The sequence below is a fragment of the Camellia sinensis genome, chromosome 2 (genome assembly GCF_055761805.1).
Source record: "Camellia sinensis isolate YWXY chromosome 2, ASM5576180v1, whole genome shotgun sequence".
Taxonomy (NCBI): Eukaryota; Viridiplantae; Streptophyta; class Magnoliopsida; order Ericales; family Theaceae; genus Camellia; species Camellia sinensis.
The window spans coordinates 105,857,036-105,880,489 of NC_138962.1; the positions used below are offsets into that span (position 1 = coordinate 105,857,036).

The 23,454-nt window shown below is 38.5% G+C and overlaps 1 long non-coding RNA gene across 1 annotated transcript; it reads left to right on the forward strand.

Moving 5' to 3' along the window:
• The first annotated feature begins 4,477 nt into the window (after positions 1-4,477).
• Positions 4,478-23,454, forward strand: LOC145819640 (uncharacterized). The gene is made up of 4 exons (XR_014360403.1): positions 4,478-4,538; positions 20,107-20,477; positions 22,721-22,809; positions 23,323-23,454. It is a non-coding gene; the product is annotated as an uncharacterized LOC145819640 (long non-coding RNA).

The window sequence follows — 23,454 nt, forward strand, 5'->3', positions numbered from 1 at the left end:
GATCTCGTCCGGGAAAGCATGGAGGATTATCAGGGTCCTGTATGTAACGCCCCAACCCTTCACATATCATCGATATTGTCCACTTTGGGCCACGCCCGCACGAATTTGTTCTTCCCAGTGGGTCACCCATCCCAGAACTACTCCAACCTAAGCACGCTTAACTGGGGAGTTCTAATAGGGATCTCACCACCCGGGAAAAGGCCTCGATGCTATATAAGGGTCTAGGTTTTTACTTTTATAGCCCAGGAACTCCCCCTCCATTCCCGATGTGGGACACCGGGGCCTTACAATTCACCTCCCATAAGGCTGCACGTCCCTGTGCAGTAGCCTGCCAGCTCGCAAGCCCGCCCATATGCACCGAGAGACGCTAGGGGCCCACACTCGGTACTCTGGAGAGTCGGCTCTGATACCATTTGTAACGCCCTAACCCTTCATATATCATCGATATTGTCCGCTTTGGGCCACGCCCGCACAGATTTGTTCTTCCCAGTGGGTCACCCATCCCAGAACTACTCCAGCCTAAGCACGCTTAACTGGGGAGTTCTAATAGGGATCTCACCACCCGGGAAAAGGCCTCGATGCTATATAAGGGTCCAGGTTTTTACTTTTATAGCCCAGGAACTCCCCCTCCATTCCCGATGTGGGACACCCCCGGTTTTCATATTTGAACATGTGGTTGGCCCGAAGTATTGTACAATACTTGGATACGTCCCTGTCTTTGGGCGCATATCTTTGTTGTCTTGCATGCTTTGTCTAAGTCTTCGGCCTTGTCAAAAATGGGTCGTCTCTGGGGTTTGACACTCACTCCCGTCATTGTTATGACTTTCGAGTTCTGTCAAAAAGGGGCAACTGTAGACACCCCATTTTTGACCGTCCTCAAGACTTGGACGTCACCGTTTGAGCACTTGGTGATCATCCATGTTCGCGTTCGTTTTGAGTTCCCGGAGGTCTCGGCTACGCGCCTTGCCTCAGGATCTCTTAACTCGACTCTTTTGTGATTGGTCTTGCACCAAACACTTGTGTTTTGCCTTTGAGGGGGCAGGGAATGGTTTATTGGCCATCCCCACACTCCACCGGCCATGGCTTGAGGCCACCGGCTGTGCTTTGTTTCCACCGGCCAAATGTTTGCCTGGCCGGCACTATAAATGGTCGACCGGCCATCTATTTTGGTCAAATTGCATTTTTGGCCGGCCGACTACTGTGCATCTGCTTTTGCAGATATTTTTATGCCAGCTGTGCTAGCTGGCATACACTTTGCTCCCCTCCATACAAGTGTATGGAGGGATCTCCCTCTTGTTAGCTTGCCTTGGAAGCTTTACAAGATTGGATTGTCTATAAGAGGAGGCCTCTTCTCCCTCTTTTAGGTTAGACAACATTTTTCAGAGGGCTCTGGTTTTAGGGTTTGAGTTGTGTATCTATCCTATATCTATATCTCCCTCTCTCTTGTGTTTTGTGGGTGTTTTGTCTTACTTTTGTGCACAAACACCCACCATTACACGTTCCTTTAGCTACTGAGGTACTAAGAGGCTGTTCTTGAAGTTTTGGAGCTGGTTTGAGCCAAAGAAGCTGCTGGTCCATCATTCTTGAAGAGGGTCAACAAGGGTAAGAACTTATCCCTTTTATTCCCCATTTTTGCATAGCTCTTTAGTCTTCTTTGCAACTATTTTTAGACTTGGTGTATAACATATAAAATTTTTTTTTTTGCCTACTCTAAATAATTGGTTCAGGGTGTTGAGCTTTGAGGTTGTTTGACCCCTCTTAGGGCTTATTTGACCCCTTTTTTATGCCATTTTGGTGAGCTCCGGGACCATTGTGTTTGGGCCTCCTCACCACTGAAATCTTGAGGAATTTCAGTGGTAAGGATGGTGCCTTGAGGTCCTAAGAAGGAGAGGGCCACCCCCTCTCCTTGTTGTCCCTGAAAAGGGCCATTTTAGCCTCTTGTGAGAGCATCTAATTTAGGTTCATGTTGGCCATGTCCTAACTGATTTTTGTGCTTATTATGTCATAATATAGCTCTTTTTTTACTTGGTTTAGATACACCAAGCTTCCTTAGCATACATGCCTTGTAATGCCATGTTTTGGCCTTAACATGCTTTAAGTGTTGACCCTTGTTCTAGCATGGTTTTGGCCAAGCTTTGTGAAGCTTTTGTGTATGTTTTAGTGTGCTTTAGCTCTATTTTCAGTTGCTTTGGTCATGCTTAACATATTTTGTATAGTCTCTTTGCATTCTAGCTTGTAGGCCTTGAATGTGTGATGTCATGAGCATGCTTTACTTGCTTTAATTAGTTGGTTTGGCACCTCTACTTTATGCAATTCCAGAGTTTGGTATGTTTTCCATATGTCCATGATCATCTCTTTTAAGTGTGCTTAAAATTTGCCTTTTGATGCTTAGGAATCGGATCATGTATGCATGCAGGCTTGTATGTGCATTTGGCCCCATCTCCATAGTTTATGGCCACTGTTTTAGGCTTGTTTGAGGGCTGCCTAAATTAGTTTAAGTCCATCTTTCATGTGTTATAGCATGCTTGCCTTGTGCATTGTTGCATACTTGGCCTATTACATGTTATTGCTTGCTTGAAATCATGATGCATTTGGCATGTATTTCATTGGTTAAGTTGCTTTGCATTGTTCCTATGCTTAGTCCAGCTTACATGTTGTTACACGTTTGCCACTAGCATAGTTGTCACATGCCTTGCATGCTCATTTTGCATCCTTAGCCTCCATGTCTAGGTTGTATTCCATTTGCATGCATTCTTCACCTCTTGAGTTGAGTATGATAGAGGTAGAGCCCCTTTGTTTGATTATGTGCATTGCATTCCATATCAAAACGCATACTTGGTTTCTTGGGCCATCACGCATTGAAATGCACGATTGGTGGTCCGAGAATCGAGACCCATCCTCCTTTGAGTCATGAATATGATAAGGAGTGTGGTTGGTGCATACATTGCTTGAAATGCATTGCCATGCTATGTTTTGCCCTCTGCTGCTGTCAAAAACAGATTCGGCAGGAAGCTTTGGCTGGCCGGCCATCTCCAGTGCCGACCGGCCATCCATCAATGGCCGATATCTTGAAAAAGTGGCCGGTGATCATTCCCTTTGGCCGGTGACCAATTCCATTAGCCGGTGGCGTTCCACCGCATTCATAGAAGCAATCCTGGGACTTGTACAGTCCTCAGAGGAGGATAACAGTCAAAGCAGAGGCAACTTGTGCATGGCAGTGGCTTTCCGAGAGGAGCCAAACACGCATTACATTGGGCCCTCTTCCCGAGGCTGTTTACTGTTTTATTGGATTAGTTAATTTGTTAACTAGTTTAATTGGTCTGTAATATTTAATTAGCTTGTAGGTTAATTAATTGTACTATTCTTTTGGTCCCTCCGAGCGAGGGCAAATTTGTAATAAGTGTGGGTGCGTGTGTGCATGTCTTCTAACCCCCACTTCTTTCTCCCTTTTACTTACCCGCTTTTGATGGTTAGTATTAGGTCATATTTAAATTAGCATACCTTATGCTATGCATGCATGCATCCATACATTTGTCTTGCATGCACCGGGCTCGGCGCATCATACTAACTGCATTTGTATTCCAAATTCCAAATTGAATATGTGTTAGTTGTAGCATTTCACATGTTATTGTAGATTAGCCGAGCCCACCTTAGTTGCATTTTGCATGTGTTGCATTATCCATCTTAACATGAACTAGGATCATGCATATGATTACTAACTAGTTTCTGTTTTGGCTCGGAGTACTCGGTAAGTTCTCATGCTTTAGCACCCTTGCATGTGTGTGAGTGTTGCCATGACAGCATACTTACCATGAGGCTAACTGCTTATGTGATATAACTACTTGAATGCTTGTGGGTAAAGGTTGGGTTACTTAAATTGGAACAATGCATTAGATGCGAATTTTAAGCCCACTTAAGAGTGGCAAAACCATATTTTCTAAGCCCACTCGAGGGTGGCAAAATCCATGTCTTAGCCTACTCACGGGTAGCACCATCAAATCATCCTCAAATAAACAAACATGAAATGTTTTGTTCCAATTTAGGCGACTTAGTCTATACTTGTTTGCTGTGCGCATCACGTAGTAAATCTAGGCTATTAACCGGAATAAGAACACATAATGTTTTTTAAAAATCAGATATCATGGTTAGTAGAGGCCAGTCTTCGGACCGGGCGAGAGGGGGTGCTCATAGCTGACCTTCCCCAATCGTACCCAAGTTCTCGAGCCGAGGCAACTTTGGTGATGATGGACACGTGACCTTTGGCATCGAGTCAGGGTTTCCTAAATTCCCCCATTAAAAAAAATATTTAGGTGGCGACTCTGTATCTGGCAAAGCAGTCCATGTTTGGCACTTCTTTTCTAAAAATCTGTTTTCTCAAAACGATTTGCCGAATTTGGACTCTTCGGTTCAGATTAAGAACCGTGACAAAATTGAGTCTGAACTGTGTGGTGAGGCCCTCACGCGGGGCGTGTCCACAAGTATATGCAGCCCAGTGTAGTAACTTGAAGCGTATTCTTCCTATTTGTACAGACTGGGAGGTAATTTTTTGCTCCTTAATGATGCTACCTTCTAATTTTTTATCAGTTTTTTTTGGGTGAATAAATTTTTTTTTATCAGTTTTTGTTCGCCCATAATTCGCTTTGATACATCTTTTGAGCTTTTTGTAAGAACAATCAACCACTTATTCCTCCTACCTATTACCTGGTATAAAATGCATATGAGCACATGTAGAAGCTCTCCTAGTTGTGGTTTTGATTCTAAGCATGTCTATTTAGCTTCTACAACATGGATTGCAACATATATATATATATGTATAATATATATTGAGGAGGCTGTTTGGTCAGGCTGATTTCGAAAAAGCTCAATGGGGTTTCCACAAATAGAAGTATGTGGGATTTCGATTCCTTTATAAAAGAGTGTGAGTTGATTGATCTACCCTTGAGTAGTGCTCGGTTTACTTGGTCTAATCTTCAGGAGAATAGTGTTTGCCATAGGTTGGATAGATTTCTTCATACTTTGCATGGTGAGGAGTTGTTTCCTGATTTAAGGCAAGAGGTTGTGCCAAGAGTTGTTTCAAACCATTGCCAGGTGATTTTTGAGAGTTGTCCCTTTAAATGGGGTCCAACCACCTTTAGATTCGAGAACATATGGCTGAAAAATCGCTCTTTTAAAACTGATTTCAAGGAGTGGTGGGAGAATGGAAGAGTCCATGGGTGGGGAGGGTTTCAAGTTTATGTGAAAGTTGAGAGGGGTCAAGGAGAATTTAACGATTTGGAAGCGTAAGTTTTTGGTGATCTAAATGAGTTGAAAGCAGAGTTGGTTTGAGGTATTGAAGATTTGGATGCAAAGGAGTCCAGGGAGGGTTTATCTAGGACTTCGAGAGATGAGAGATCATTGCTCAAATTAAAGTTGGAAGAGCTTGTTTTTTGGGGACAAAGAGCTAAGTTGAAATGGGCAAAAGACGGCAACATCGATTCAAGATTTTTTCATAGGGTTGCGTCGGGGAAAAGGAAGAAGAATTTCATTAAAAATTTGGAAATTGGGCAAGGATTGGTTGGTGAATGAGGAAAGAGTAAATCGTTAATGAGATTTTCTATTTTTACTCAATTCTCTTTTCTAATGGAGGAGTGGACCGTCTAGGGATCAAAGGTATTTTTTGGGCTCCTGTGGATACCTTGAAAGTCAGTTGGTTCAAAAGAACCTTTGAAGAATGTGAGGTGCAGTAGGTTGTGTTTGAATGCGAGAGAGATAAGGCTCTAGGCCCGGATGGTTTCTCAATGGTAGTGTTTCAAGATTGTTGGGAAATCGTGAAAGGGGATCTTATGAAAGTGGTTGGTCAGTTTTTTTAGAGTGGGGGAGGTTAACTTATGCACCAATGCATCCTTCATTTGTCTCATTCCCAAGAAAGAGAAGTCAGTTAAGATTGGAGATTTCAGACCTGTTAGTTTGGTTACACTACTTTACAAAATTTTGGGAAAGATGCTCCTTAAAAAGGGCTGTCCTTGGGAAAACCATTTCTCCTTCAAAAGGGGCCTTTGTGCATGGACGGCAAATCCTGGATGTGGTCCTAGTGGTCAATGAGATTGTTGACACTTTCGATGACATGCGAACACGGCGGAGACATGTATGGGACACACCACATGGCGTGTCTCCTTATTTAATTAATTTATTTTCAGAGGACACACTGAAAACACTTTGGAGACACACTAGGGACATGCCAAGTTTTTTTTTCTTTTTATTTAGTGTTTTTGATGAATGTTAAATGTTTATTATTATTTTTTTCCTTAGATTTAAATACTTAATAGATCATCTATAAAATAAAAGATGTGTTAATTTAAAAGTGTTTATTTTATTTATTATTATAAAAAAGAAAAGAATTAGAGTTAGTTTTTGTTAATATTAATTGTTTGTAAATGTAATATTAATCTAAATAGTAAATGAAAATATATAAAAACATATTTTATTGTCGTGTTCCCGCTGTGTCCGTGGCCCCATTTTTTGGAAATCGCCATGTCTCATGTCCGTGTCCGTGCTTCTTAGTTGAGTAATATAGGGGATTGCATAAAAAGGGCATTGTTTTTAACGTGGACTTCGAGAAAGCATACGACCATGTGGATTAGGGCTGTTTGGATTTTGAGTTCGAAAGGAAGGTGACACGACCCAAACCCACTCCTAAAGGTTTAGGCCATGACTGGCCTGTAATCAGGCCTTAAAGACAAAATTTCAAAAATATTTAATTAATATCGAGGCTTGAAGCGGAAGTAAAACAAAATGAATAATGTCCATTGCGCTGTGCATACATGATGAACTAAAATATTTAAAACATTGAAACATACTTTTATCATATACATATTTAAATCTTAATACATCTCACACACATATATATAAGACTTAAAAAAAAAAAAAGAGCTTAGCAAGCTTGACAAAATAAAACTAAAGCCTCATCACGGAGGCACTGCTTGGGTGGCTTGACAAAGGGCGGACTTCGAGGCAAACTTTAATGCTGATCTTCCACTTGCTCACTTACATATATATAAGGAGAGAGGGGTGAGTTAGAGCCCAGCGAGTAATACCTAAATAAAGAGGTTAATGAATGAAGTCCATAACAATTTATAACAATTTAAAAGTGTGTCTTACAATTTTCAAAGCGAATCTTATATCATTTTGAAAACAAAGTATGTGCCATATTTTTACATTTCCAAATATCATATAACATCATTTTCAAAGTGAACATTTATCGTATCGAAATCATACTTTTTCAAATGAAACATATATCTGAATCAAACAAAGCATTTTCCATATTGAATCCATTAACAAAACATTATACGTGGTACATCTAGTCGAATACGAAGGGCCCAAAAGCATAATCAAAGGGACCATGAAGGTCAACAAAGGAATCACATGAGTCTAAACGACGGGACCATCTATGCCAAGCAAAAGGACCACTCGAGCCAACATTAGAAATCTCTGTAACCAAATAATGAAGGGCCTTGGTATTATTTCCCCCAGGCAAGGGCCTCATCAACACAGGGCCATGGTATTGTTTCCTCCCAGGCGAGGGCATATTTTGTTAATCAAAGGGCCATGGTATTGTTTCTCCCAGGCGAGGGCCTTTTAATGGATGCCCTGATTATATTTTAAAATCAGACATTCATTCATTCATATAAAATAACATTTCATAAACATGATTCATATAACAATTTACAGAACACTTTTCGAACATATCTTTATAGAGATATTACTTACAGTGGGCTTGACTCGAATATAACTCCTTGGACACCCAACCTACACAAAGCACACAAACGAACATATCGAAACACAATATTACTCTCTTGATCACGTATAACTTCTCTTATTCTTTTCTTCCCTAATAAACCGAATTCTTGTTTCATGTATTCTTACTTATTCTTTCTTTTCAAATAAACTGATTTCTTACTTTGCTTCATAATCAATTAACTTTTGTTGGTTCTTAACTTATTAAACTTCATTTCAAAACTTGGGGTCATCCATGGCCTGTTTGAAATCATGAAAATACTTTGGAAAAATACCAATACATGACCCTTTAGGAATTATTTACTTAAAACCTCAATAATTTGCAAAAACTTGAATTAAATCTTTATGCATGTAAAGATTTTCCATACTTCTTTTCTTTAGAGAACAAAACATGAAATTGAATATGGAAACTTAATTTTTTGAAATAAATGCAATACAAAAGCTTTCATGCAATAGTATTTCAAAATCCAAACCCAAAATCAAACTCATAAACTTAAAAACAAGACATAAAAATTTCATGGGGAAGAAAACATTTGTTTACAAGGACTTTACAAATTAATTATGTTAAGATATAATTCAAATGTTCGTCTTAGTTCTCTTCAAAACATAGAATAAATTCTTCAAAATTCTTGAAATCTAAAATGCATGTAAATTTAAGGTATCAAAACTTATAGCATTTGTTCATGTATGTGAAAATGAAATTCCATTTCGTGCAAGGCAATATAAATCAAATCCAAAATGATTAATTTCCAAATAACTTCCAAAACCATGAACCTAGCTCAATTTCCTTGATTTTCTTCTTAATTTCTTCCAATTGCATGATGTTGATTCCAAACTCATCTTTAATTTCAAGTGTAATACAAAGATTCTACAAAAATCAAGCATGATTCCCATACCTTAAGCTCTAATTTCAGAAATTAAATTTGATTCCCCCCTTGGGTCTTCTTCTCTTCAAATCTTGAACTTCTCTTGCTAAAGGTGAGCTCTCTCTCTCTCTCTAAAATTGCCCAGCAGAAAACATGAGTAATGAAGTTACACCCTTGAACTCATCAGCAATACACGTATACACACCCTACTTTTTCATTAGGGAACACGTGCACACACACACACACACTAGAATTCTTCCAGCACATCACTCACATACACACACACACAGATTTCTCAGTGCGCACACATAATTCTCAGCACACCCACACCCACACCCACACCCACACCCACACCCACATCCACCCTCAAATTCTAGACCATTCCACAATTCTATTTATGATTAAGATTAACTTAATTAAGTAACACTGAGTCTTAATAATTCTTGATTAGCACATAATTTAATTAATCATAATTAATTACAAATCCCACATAATTTAATTAGTCGAATTAACTTTAATTAAGGCCCAATTAAATATATTTAATTTTTACCAATCTGAATCAGATTTTTAATCAAACTCTCAAAAGGCTCCAAATATCAAATTAAACTTATTGCCATCATCAATTTTGGTTTCTCAAATCTCTAAGGCCTTCAATTTCAGATTAAACTCAAAATCTCTGTCAATAAATTACATATTCAAATTGGACACCTCATGAGTAAATTTAATTCATAATAATCATAATTCCCAATCCTCATAACTTAATTAGCTCCAATTCGGACCCAATTAATCAAATCTTAATTTTACTAAACTGAATTGAATATTTATTGAACTCCCAAATGGGTTAATACTTGAAATTAAACTGATTCAACTCATCAATTTCACCTCCTTAAGTCATTTAGGTTTTCAATTTCTAATTCCAAAATAAATCCTTAATAGAATCATATACAAATCAGACTCCATAATTCTTATAAATCCCAAACTAAATCAGAATAATAACTAATTAAAATCCAAATCTCCTTAATTAATTAAATGCAAGATATTATATGTGGTGGGTCATTACAGAAGGGCTTTGGGTCTAGGGGGAGGAGGTGGGTTTGGGGGGGGGGGTGTCGTCATGCAATATGGCGGTCATTGTGAATGGTAATGCTGGGAATTCTTTTAGGTAATTGTGAATGTCGTCATGCAATATGTCACCATTTTGCTTATTTTAGTAGTTGATGTGTTGGGTAGAATCATCGTTCTAGCTAAAGAAAAGGATATTATCAAAGGATTTGTGGTGGGCTATGAAGCACGGGTGCGGGTACGGATATTGGTACGGGTACGATACGGGTATGCCGATATGGCAAGACTTAAAAAAAACAGGATACGGGTACGGCTGGGGTACGCCAATAAGGTTTTTATTTTTTTATAATTTATAGTTTGAGATCCAATCTATAAATTAAAGTTCAATACCAAAACTAAAAGGAGAAATTATAAAACCAAAAGAGAAATCATGGTTCAACAATACCAATACCAAAGCAAAGTCTAGAAGCTATTTTAATGCCATTAAATAGGAGAAATTACAAAATAAAGTTTCATTTCAAAATCAAGCTAAGCAAAATTTAAAAACGTGAAGCTTTAGTTTTCACTTTTATCAACTTCATCATTGAATAATATATCTTTCATCTCTAGCACATTATGTAAAGGATTTACAATTTCAAGTAAATAAGAACTCTCTAATAAATTAAACGTATCCCCACCAATGTCTCATAGCTTGATGTACTCCTGATGTACCCATGAAGTACCTATCCAGTACCCAACTATCAAAGAATGTATAAAAAGTACCCGGTATGTATTTCGGGTACTTGGTACGCATGCAATCCTATCGGTACGATTACTAGTACCTGGTAAGTACATGGTACGAGTATAACAATATTTTCGGAGTACCCATGCTTCATAAGTGGTGGGTAGGGATAGGATTGGTGTCACCCATTACAACTTGCGGATGACACTATCTTTTTTTCATTAAAGGAGAAGGGTAAGGTTGGCAATTTGCTAATGCTTTTGAGAATCTTTGAAATTGTGTCGGGGCTCAAGGTTAATCTTTGTAAGAGTAGTGTTGTGGGTATTAATTTGAAGTCTACCTATGAGCAAAGGATGGCAGATATGTTGGGATGTTCCATTGAGCAATTTCCTCTCAAATATTTTGGGCTTCCATTGGGAGGAGATCCTAGATCGGCATCTTTTTGGGAGCTTGTACTTGTCAAAATTGGGAAAAGATTAGAGGATTGGAAGCAATCCCTGTTATTCCACCCGCCGGGGGGGTGGTTGGGGGGGTACTGTCCGTGTTGGGTTGTGTTCCTATTTACTTCTTATCCTTGTTCAAGATTCCGGTCAACATTGCGAGGAAAATAAATTGATAAGATATTTTCTTTGGAAAGGGTGCGATGAGGGTAAAAGGGATCATCTAGTTAAGTGGGAGGTTGTTTCTCTTCCTAGGGATAAAGGGGCATTGCTATAGGAAACATTGTTACTAGGAACATTGTCCTCTTGAGTAAGTGGTTATGGAGATTTCCTGTTGAAAGAATGTCACTATGGTATTCTATCATTAAAAGCAAGTATGAAGTTCAGGCCAATGGTAGAGATTCTAATGTGGTTACTGCAGGCAATTGTCGTTCTCCTTGGAAGTCGATCTCTCTTTTGTATCCACAAGTGTCCAATTTCCTATCATTGGAAGTGGGGAATGGGGTGAGTATCCGATTTTCGGAGGATGTTTGGTTTAGGGGATTCCTCGTTCAATTGTGCTTTTCCTCTCCTTTACAAGTTGGTTTGTACTCGGGATGTTTCAATAGCATCGGTGGCATGTTCTAATGTGGCACCTATTTCTTGGAATCTTGGTTTTCGTTGGAATTTAAATGATAGGGAGGTTGGCGAGTTGGCTTCTTCGTTGTCATTGATTGATGGGGTTTCTCTTTCTTCCTCTTGTGATAGTAGGGTTTGGAATATCAGTTCTTCAGGGGTCTTTTCTTGTAAATCTCTGTTCAATAAATTCATTGATGATCCCTCTGTCCCTTTGTTTCCTCTTCATAGGAAAATTTGGAAAGCGACTGTTCCTCGTGAAGTAAAGTTTTCATGTGGTCCTTATCTCAAAAGGGTGTCACAACCAATGACCTTTTCTAAAGGAGAAGGTCCAATCACTTACTTTGTCCTCAATGGTGTGTGATGTGCAAGAGGAATTCAGAATCGGCAGATCATCTATTTTTGGACTGCCCGGTGGCTTTTGCTTTATGGCAGCATTTGTTTGGCCTACGTGATGTTTAGTGGGTTGCTCCGTGGGACTGCATTCATATGCTTCGTGTTAGGTTTGATGGGTTTGGCGGCAACAAGAGAGCCCAACCAAAGTGGTCCTATATTGTGTTTGCTATTTTCTGGACTATCTGGTTGGAGAAAATGCACGAATCTTTCACAGCAAAAAATCAGATGAGGAGGCTTTGTGGAATAGGGCGGGATATTCGTCTTTATTTGTAACGCCCTCAAAATAATAACATTAAAGCCATCAATATAGACATGCATTGATATATAAAAACTCCACATTCTTCTATTCATCAGAGTTCCATTACAAAAAGTATTACATGTTAACGACAAAAGCAAATGCCCTAAAGGCTTACAGCTTTCCAAGTTAACACTTGGTTACAACAAAAGAGTACTAACTCATTTACACATTAAGCCCTTGGCTTGAATTTACATGTAATACATCAAAAAGAAATAAGACAACAAAAGTGTGTCCGCCTCTAGCCTCCCAAGCTATGTCCTTGGAGATGGCATGCTACCTGTACCTGAAAATGATATTCCCATATAGGGTGAGCCACAGCCCAGTAGAGATATGCTAAACACAGTATAAGCAATGACTAAGACATTAGCAATTGATAAATGTTCAATTTTCATAAACCAATTCATAATCCATTTCCATTTCTTATCAATTTCACAGTTCCCATCAATGGCTCAGAACCTGGCCAACCACTTATATGAGACCAAGACTCATATTAAACGTTTTCCATTTTTACAATAGATAAACACATAGGTTATATCAATATCTCAACAGATAAGCATACAAGCTATATCCACATTTCAACAGATATGCATATTAGCTATATCAACACTTCCCATGACAAGCATATGAGTTGTATCAACACTTCCAATGACAAGCATATGAGCTGTATCAACACATTTTCTGACAAGCATATGAGCTGTATCAGTGGAGTCCATCCCCTATCTCCTCCCAAACAATGTTCGGTTTAGAGGTCAATCCCCTATCTTCCCCTAAACCGTGGAGTACATCCCCTATCTCCTCCCACACACACAATGCATATATACACAAAGGTCATATACACAATCAATCAATACATAACATTAATGTATTCTATCAACCGTCATACTCTATGACATATCCAATCGATTAGTTTTAGTTTGCCTAATCATCATGCATTGTCTACAACAATCAAAACTACCCTCCACCAGTAGCCCAAGCAATTATTTCTAAACAGATAATAAAAGTTCCAACAGATAAAATATCAATGTTTTCAAAAGTGAGCGATTAATAAATCTAACTCCACTATTTCACCATATAATGAACCGATTTCATTATTTCCAACTTAATTCCAAAAGTTTACAATTTTCCCAAATTAATTATGTCAATTAATTTATACAACAAATTAGGGTTTTCTACCCTCTTTCCCAATATTGACCCAATGGCCTAATATCAACAACCAACAACCAAATCATCACTTTGGAACCCAAATATACAAGTTTTGAACCCCAAATCACACAACCCTTTTTATACATTTTGAAACCCTAAGTCCCAAAATTTCCCAAGTTCAACATTCTATCAAAATAACTAAAAATCTGGGTCAAAGACCATAAGAGTGAGTAGGAATCCCTACCTCAAGGATGACAACCAACGGAGAAGATGATGAAAACGAACTTGCTCCAAATCACGAGTTTCTCGGATCAAAAGATAGCCCTCGACGATCAACAACTCTTTTGTAAAGGCCAAAGGTGAGGAAATCACTCCTACTAGATCAATACCTAGAGAGAAGGTAGAGTTCTAGAGTGAGAAGCTCAACAATGGTGTTTGTGGAAAAGTAAGAGAGAGAGGAAAAGTGAAAAAGTGATTTAAAATGACCCAGCGGATAACTCATATACGTATGACCCGCTCGAGCGGAGAACACAGCGCTCGAGCGCCAAGAACAAAATCTGGACACGCTCGAGCGCAACAAGGCCCGCTCGAGCGCCAAGACACAAGAATAAAGCACATCCGCTCGAGCGTGAAAACCAGTCCGCTCGAGCATAGATTTCCCCCTCCCAGAACTTATACCCAGGAAGTACTGCCCGCTCGAGCGCCAACCGACCCGCTCGAGCTCTACCGCTCGAGCGTAAACAAACCCGCTCGAGTGTAAAAATCACATCTGCAGAAGTTTTCCAGGAACACGAAATACTGGAGGTGTGCAATACCCGCTCGAGCGCAAGAAGGCCCGCTCGAGCGGATCGCCTAAAAACTGAACAACAAGGAATTGAAACTAAGGCCTAACCAACTTGTAACAACCCTGTTCAAAACATCCTAAAACTCAATCAAGTGGAATTAAAGGACGACAACAAGATAGATACCACTACCAACTTCACGGAACCGAGTCCGGAATACAACAGAACAGTAAAGGGACAACCGGGATCGCTATATTATTTGGCTTCATATTTGGCTTTGTGGAATTTTTGGCTTCCTTTTGAAGGAGTTTCATTTTTCTTGATTTCTAGAGATTGGGCTGTTGTTTGCCATCTCTAGTGCTAGGAGTTTAGTGAAATTTGTTTTGATTGTTTTGCCTTTTCTTTCTCTATTTGTTTGAGGGCTTCTTGTCCTCTCCTCTCATTTTTCTTTTTTAATAAAATTCTTTGTTGATGCTCAAAAAAATGTTTCTAGAAACTATCGCCACTCTTTGTGTTTCATCCTTCAACTATTAATTTTATTTAGGCTAAATTACAGATACACCCCTTGAGTTTAAGTTAAAATACGAACTGCCTCCTATAGTTTTGAAAATTACAAATATTCCCTTGCCAAATTTTTTATTAACAAAATTAACAGAAAAAATAAAATTCTTAACTACTCTCCTATACTAAAAACAGTTAACTGACTTGATGATTTATTAATAAAAGAGGTCATTGGTTAAGCAATTAGAAACTTGAAGGGGCGGGATGTAATTTCTAGAACGATAAGGGGTAATTTGTATTTTAAGCAAATCTCAGAGGGTGTATTTGTAAGTTACCCTTTATTTTTATTTAGTCCCTAAAGATATTAATTTCTACTAAAGTAGTCCAATTGAATGTTAAAACCTAATTTGATGGGCAAAAAGTCATTTTAATATTTGAACAATTTAAACCACATGACCAAACAATCATTTTTTTGTTTGCTAATTTGAAATGAGGGTTATAGAAGAAGATGGGTGTATGGTTGTAGAGTGTAAGTTGTCTAATATAGTAGTTGTATGATTTAGGCTATGTTTGGCAATAGATAACAAAGCTACATTTTTTTGTAGAGCTTTTTTCTTTTTTTTTTTTTTTCTCTTCAGTACTTTTTTTAAAAAAATTGTGCCAAAACGTTTTACTTTTTAGGTTTGTCAAGTCTAAATGGATCTTAAAAGTAAGGAAATTTTGAAAAATTCCAAGAAAAGTTCACCAGAGAAAAAAACTCAAAAAAGTCAATTTTAATGTTTTTTTTTTAAAGTTGCTTTTCAAGTCTATCTAGTCTAGTGGGACTTAAAAGTGAACGTTTTTGAATTTTTCTTTTTATAAAAGTTCACTAAAGACCAAAAAAACCAATAAAAAAACTACTAAAAAAGCAATTGCCAAACCCACTATTAGGTTGTCCAAACTGTGAAATTATCTTTTTGCCTAGTAGATTAGCTTTTCCTCATTATTGATTTGGATGGGCCATCTCTAATTGAACCATAAGAACTGAAATCAAAATTTTAGGGATTAACTAGATAAATTGATAGTTTAGGGATGAAATAGAAAAAAAACGACAATAGTTTGGGGGATAAAACTGAAATTAACCCTGAAAAATATTTAGTAAACTGATACAAGAGGTGGTTGATATTGCAAATAATTAATCTTTGTAATTTAGTTTTCTTGAATTGCTGCAATGAAAGGAGAATTAGTTGTTGACCTGTCGTATTGTTATCTAGTTGAATAACTGTTTAAATGTAGCTGTAGAAGGGCAATGAAGTAGCAGAATGGTGAGATGACTCTGTCTATTTTTTGATGTCACATTTACAGGGTAAAGTCCGTTTTCTTTGAGGAGACAATTATATATTATCTTATACAAGACTACTGTAGGTACCTATACCATGCCCGACACGTGGCGAGCCCTTCGGGCACCGCATCATTGTCATCACACCCCCACATGGAAAACCTCTAAGGCACCACTGTCAATTGAGATTGCATGCCTAGCCTAAGTCGAGGCATGCACACCATCAAGTATGGAGAGCTCCAAGATAAATGAGCTGGGCTATCAGCTTGCCTACGCGCTCATTGAGGACCTAGACTCACTTGCATGCCAATTTGGGTTCTTACTTACCCACGCTCTCTTAGAGGCCTAAAGTTGAGCCCTATGAAGCACCGACACGTCCCCAGGCACTGCGTACGAGTGTCGGACACGTGTCGGACACTGACACGCGTCGGACACGCGGTAGACACGTGTCCGACACTCTCTCTAACGTCTCTTTTTTTTTTTTTTGAAATCTTCCAGTTTGGCACACCATGGACACGGCGGGACACTTTCCGAACACGCCTAAGGGGAATCGAAAAGCCCTAACTGTTGGACAGGAGACGGAGAAAGAGAGAAGGAGATCGACGGAGACAGGGAAAGAGAGAAAGAGATCGACAGAGACAAAGAAAGATATCGACAGAAACAGAGAAAGAGAAAGAGATCGAGGGAGGAGAGAGGAGAGAAAGAGATCGAGGGAGAGAAGCCTAACCTGTTTCCGATCAATCCAAGAAGCTGAGGTATTCTGCTTCTTCTCTTCTTCTCCTTCTTCTCTCCATCTTCTCTGGTCTTCTTCTTCCCCTCTTCATTTTTTTCTCTCCTCTTCCCTTTCGTCTCTCCCTTTTCTGACTCTGTCTGTCTCTGCTTTTTGACTTCACTCTCCCTCTCCTCTATTTTCTCTTTTATATTTTTTTTCAACGTTTCTCTCTTCCTTTCTTTTTTATTTCTTTTTTATTTTGTTTTATACTTTTTTTTTGATAAACTTAAAATTCATAAAATAAATTATTTTTATTTTAAAAAACTCGTTTTTTATTAAATTTTTTTTAAATTATGTTATTAATTTTATTATTATTGTGATTGTGTAAGAATTAATGATTTTATTTTTATTTTAGACATATAATAAATAAATAAAATTATATATATTAAACGTGTCCCCAGCATGTCGTGTCCCCTATTTTTTGAAAAATTGCGTTTTCGAGTGTCCGTGTCGTCTCCCGTGTCCGTGTCCGTGTCCGTGTCCGTGTCCGTGCTACATAGGTTGAGCGCTTGGCTGCCTATTTAGTCCTTCGGCTAACATATGCTTGCATAGCAGCCTAAGGCTTGCCTTAATGTCACTCATTCTACTCAACCACTTGGCTTTCTAGGCTAGGAGTTGGGCCTAGGCAACCTCGCTTGGGGACCATCGGAGGACTGTGGATTGGAGGCTAAGACCATGGTACCATCAAGGTTTTGCTTGGCTGTCTCCTTAGAGAGAGGCAATGTGGACCTTATATCCATGCCTCTACATGCATGATACGTTGCCTTTGAAGATATCAGACCTATCACCCCAGATGACAACCAAGTTTATATCAGCTTCTTGAGGTGAGGGGAGCCCGCCACCTGTCCCTCAAGTTGCTTGGGCTCCTCCAATACTAGAGGAGCTTATATAACGTATCATACATGCAACGACCACGATCATCATACAACAACACTACTATAACTACACAAACCCTCAGAGCACGTTTGGTACGATGGAATGGGCTAAAATAGGATGCCCATTCTGACTTTGCATTCCATTTCCCATGTTTGGTATGTCTTATCTAAGTGAGAATAGTCATTTTAATGGAATTGTTATTCTAACGTATGAGAATGCCTATTCCTTTCTCTAACCCAAGGAATAGCCATTCCATTCTATCATAGAATCACCATAAAACATTATCAGTTAGCTACGACCACCATTCCCTTCTACTACCACTCCCTCCCACCATTGCTACCACCGTTACTACTATTGCCATCGCTACAATCACCACCACCACCCTATTGCCGCCACCATCACTACCACTACTACCGTTACTACATTATCACCACCACCATCGCCACCACAACTGCAAGCACCACATCACCACCACAACCACTGCATCACCACCACCACACCTCCACAACCACTACCACTACCTCCACGACCAGCGCCACCGCCACCGCCACCCTACTACGCCATCGCTGCCACCACTACCAATACCACCATCACCACAACTACCACTGCTACAACCGCCACCTTCACAATCACTACCACCATCGTTAGAATCACTACCCTACTACCTCCGTTTTTACCATCACCACTGCCTTTGCTCCTAGAACCATTACCTTACCACCACGTTAACAAAAAGCACACCACCGCCATTATTATCGCAAGAACCACCACTCTATTGCTGCTACCCACCAACACCACCATCGTCACTGCCACTACCATTACCTTACCACTACTATCACCATTTTTACAAAAATCACACCACCATTATCATGAGAACCACCACTCTACTACCGCTACTTGCCATCATCACTGTCGCCGCCACAACCAACACCACCACCGCCACAACCACCACAACACTAGCTTACCACCACCACCATCATGGTGACCTACCACCACCACCATCCTAATACCATTACTATCACGACCACTGATGCCGCCACCAATACCACCACTCACACCATCACTTCACAACTATCATAATCTGTATGAATTTTTAACTTGTTTGTTACTAGCTTGTTAAAACAAATAATAAAAATAATAAATAAATAAAATATAAAAAATATTCCATTCCATTAATTTAAAGGCATAACCAAACATGAGAATAAGAATTATCATTCTATTTCTATGTCATTCCATGTTGGCAACTAAATAATGGAATGGGAATGAACATTCCATTCCCATACTGATTCCATTCCTTCGTACCAAACATGCTCTAAGTGTTCAAGGTCTCTCACTACGCTTCCCCATCTCTAAGCCTACTTCGGTCTTCTGTTTCTCCACCTCCGGTGCTCTCAAACCACTAAAGTGCTCTTCATTTTCCCAGAGGTCTGCAACCGACCACCTCTAACCTCACTTACCCACAACTACCAAGCACACAAAATGCTATTTGAAACTTCCAAGTTTTCATTATGGTTGTATTCACCAATTTTCACAATGACAGCTTGGTTCACAGCCTCAAGGCTCAACGTATGTATATTGATATTATACAAAAAAGATAAAAGCTCAGCCATACAACATGTAAGGCACCTTTTTATACTGTAGTTCTTCCCAATTCTATTTAATACCGCTTGACCAACATCTTATCTAATCCAAATCTTCAAACCACGTTGAGCTTTTCAATAATTTTCAACAAGGCACAATTTTATTTAACTTCTGCTTTGGTTGTAGGCAGATACTTCAGACCTAGGAGCTTATACTTTACAAGAAGCACCTCCTGCGACGGGGTAATAAACTTTCAAGGCCCTCTCTTAACAAGTTGTATTTGGCCGTGATTGGATAATAGAGTTGGGCCCTATTTGGGAAAAATGATTGGGGCTAAAATAGCCTATAAAAACAAAAAAGGCTAAAATAGGCAATAAGACTAAATGTCACATCCTACACATCAATCAATCACTTTTTTCTCACAACCATATATTCAACTACTAAAAAATTCACGAATCATCACAAACACGACTTTTTTTCATCTCATAAAATAGCCAAAAAACCATAAAAGCCAACTAAAATAACCAAGTTCCCTAACGAGTCCTTAGTGGTATTGTAGCCATTATGAGGTCAATAGAGTATCATTCCAATAACCCTCACCTTTTGAAGGGAGAAAAGTAACGATCAAGCCACATATTTTCCTTCACAACAACCACATCGTATTGTTGTTTATGCTCATCGCTTTCCATTGTCATGAATACTTTCTCATACTATACTAGTAGACAACTTAATCAAGTTCTGTGAATAAGCAATGTGTTAAGTTTAGAGCTTGAGGCAGCGAATTCTGATTAGTAGTTTAAATACATAATTTGTTTAAATTGCTCAAATCTTGAGGTTTAGCTGCTTCCTTTGCAATATTTCTAGGCAGTTTTAGTTGCGTTGATCTTCATTTCTTCTCATTTTCTTGCCCTGTTACTTATGTAGTTTATAGTTATCTTGGAAATTAAATTCCAATGCTTTTGTAGTCAGCATGTTGGGCGATGGCCAAGTCATGGCTTGATGTTCAGGTGGATCTTGAACTAGCCCGCTTGCAACCAGGTGGAATGGATCAATTTAAAACTTATGAAGATGCAATTGACAGAAGTCATGGACAAGGAAACGGTGTTTCTCCATCTACAATTGGACCAGAAAATTGGCCACTACAAGTTCTGAATCAGCAACCTCGGCATCTGTCTGCGCTTCTCCAGAAACTCCATTCAAGGTATACGTCGTCAATTTATTACGGTTTTCTGGTGGGGTATATTAGTATTTGATAATTCTATTTTTTGCATGATTTAGTGACTCAGTACATGAAGTTATTACTCAAGAATACAAGGAGCAGCACCGGCAAATTGAAGTAAGAGCATCTTCTTAGCAAAAGACTTTAGCATACTTGAATATTCAAATGCCACTTCTTTATACGGATTGATTTTGAACTCTAAAATGAAGTCTCACGGGCCACCTGTTCCACTATAAATAAGGGTGGTTATGACTTGCTGGAAATGATGTCTTGTTGATAGTTAACTTGTTTGATGGACTGCCTAAAAGCGGATTGTTTTGCAGTAATGTAAGGATCAAGCCACCTATTGCTGGTTTCAATCATCAAAGTTTATTTTAGGCTGTGTTTGGATCATAGATTTAGGTAGGGATTTGGAAACATAAAGGGAAAAGGTACAAGTTAGTGAATTGTGAATGAAATATAGCTACATTTCACCAACATTTCCTTTTCCTTTTCCGAACTCTTACCCAAATCTATGATCCAAACACAAGCTTAAGGAATTTAATTCTGCTTTACTGGCTCTCACATCCTAAGCATGCATGAAAACTAATACATTGCATAATTACATAGTAATAACCGAATTAGCAATATTTAGACCATTGAATATCTCTATGTAGGAACAATATTTAGCCATGTTGAGTAGTAGATTATGAGTTCTATTCTACACAAATTATGCATATTCCAATGTTAATTGGATATAAAGAAACTTCACGGTCGTTGCTGACTAGGTGACCAAACATGTTACGAGACATTTGATGTTCAACATGCGTGAGATAGTATGCAAATGATATCATTTATTTGACAAATAAGGGGGGCAAACTTTTAGGTTAAAATTGTGGCGACACTACTGAATCTAAAGGTTTTAGGTTAAATACGACAAAAACAAATTATGTGGAATGCAATTTTAGCAAACTTAGAAATAAAGGTAAAGATCGAGTAAAACTTAAGGAGGGGTAAGTGGTACCCAAGAGTGGTCAATTTCTGATGTTTTGAGTCAATTATTCATAAAGATTGAGGAAAATGTGGCTCATAGATAGAATTAGAGTTGGTTGGATTGCTATAACTTATAAGGCATTTTGAGAAAAAATGAATTTTCCTCGATGTCCGACTCAAATTCAAATAAATTTTGAGATTCTCAACCATTGCCGACAGTAGGATTGGTGAAACCATTCGTAATGTGATCAGATTGGGCGGGTTGGGTGATTTGGCGTTTTGAACAGCCCTAAGTTAAAAGTGGCACCAACTCATGATAAAATGGAAGAAGGCCATTTGCGATGGTTTGACTATGAAGCAGAGTTCCACATTGCATGGGGTATGAAACTAATGTGCATTACATAAGCATGCGCAACCTGGACCAACATGCACACATGTAAGGAGGACTCATTTGATCCACATTGAGTGGTAAAAGAAGTAAAAGGCCCAGGAGGAGATGGATTGAGATGATAAGAAAAGACATAATTGATTTGGAATTATTTGAGGATATGACTTAAAATATTGCCAGCTAGGGGAAATGACCATATATCCTACCACATGTAATAGGGAAAAAGTTTGTTTAGGTGAGTTGAGTAATTGGGTGCAGAAAGAACACAATTCTAACATGTGTTATTTGGTCCTGTCATTTATGAGGTGTTTTGTACTCTGTTGCTTAATATAATTCAGTTCCCTCTTTGGATGAGAAAAAGCAAAGGGTTTATAATATTTTGGGGACGAACCTATTGCTAGCAACTCATTGGTATCATATTGCCTTTACAATATTTTGTTGATTATCTGTTTAGCACAGCAGGTCTATTCTGCATTCATTGGATTACTTGTGTATCTCCTTTCTCGCCTTTGTCTGTATTTCCATGTAGAATGGAAGAATTTCACGCCTTATCTTACTTTTGGCATTTTTTTATTTTTTATTAAAAAAAAAACCTAATGTACGTCCCTATACACCATGTCATGAATCATGACATCCGTGTAACCTGTTGATGAATTACATATATTTTTCTGCTGCTTGTGTGTATTGTGTTGGGACACAAGGCTTACTTCAGTTTGGTTCCTGTGTATATTGTTCCAAGAAACAAGTTTGGAGCACCACTATTTGTTTTATTGTTTTTCTCTTCCTGACTTCTCTTTTTTCAAAGTCCTTGCATTGTATGTTTGCTTGCTCTGTTTAATTTTAATAAAAACAAAGTATCTATGCTTGGTCATTTTTGCTTTCTACTATAGAAAGAAGTTTTTGCTTTTCTGTATACATAAGCAAATGTGGCAATTGTTTTAGTTTCCTTGGTTTGAATATGTCATTGGCCAGTCTTCTCTTACTGAACATTGATGTCCAGATGAATCTTATGATGGGGGATATACCGCATCTGCTAGATGTTATGTGGTCATGGATATCACCATCCGAAGATGGGGAAAACGTCTTCAGGTGATTTTTTACTTTTTATCAGCATTTAAAGTTAGAGTCCTGTTTCTAAGGACAAACCTTTGTTGTCTTTTAGATGTTCATGTGCCTATAACTTGTTATGGTCCTTCCAATTTGTGGCCACCTTTTATATTAGTTATATTCTTTTTGTGATTAACGAAATAGATATAAAATCCAAGTCGTCATTCACAGCTTTGTGTTGATCTATTTGAAAGCTAGACCATGATAGGTGGCTGAAATATACTGCCAAATGCTTAAAAGGAAAACATCTTAAAATAACTCTGTTGATGTTTTTTACAGGCATTCGAAGTAGCATTCTGTTTCACTATGGGCCATGTTTGGAAATTTTTCTTCCATTTAAAAAAAGTAAATAAATAAAAGTGAAAAGAACATTCCGTGCACATGCATGCATGCATCCGTGTTTGCTTAAACACTATTTGTTATTATAAACATTCATCCACCTGAGCATGGGATACTCATGTCATTGAGCTGTCTGTGCTTTTTGCTTTTTCTCAGGCCTCATGGTGATCCTCAGATGATTCGTTTTGGTGCACACTTGGTTCTTGTGCTTAGATACTTACTTGTAGAACAAATGAAGGGTGCTTTCGGAGAGAAGATCATGACTGTTGGTGACCTCATTCTTCATAT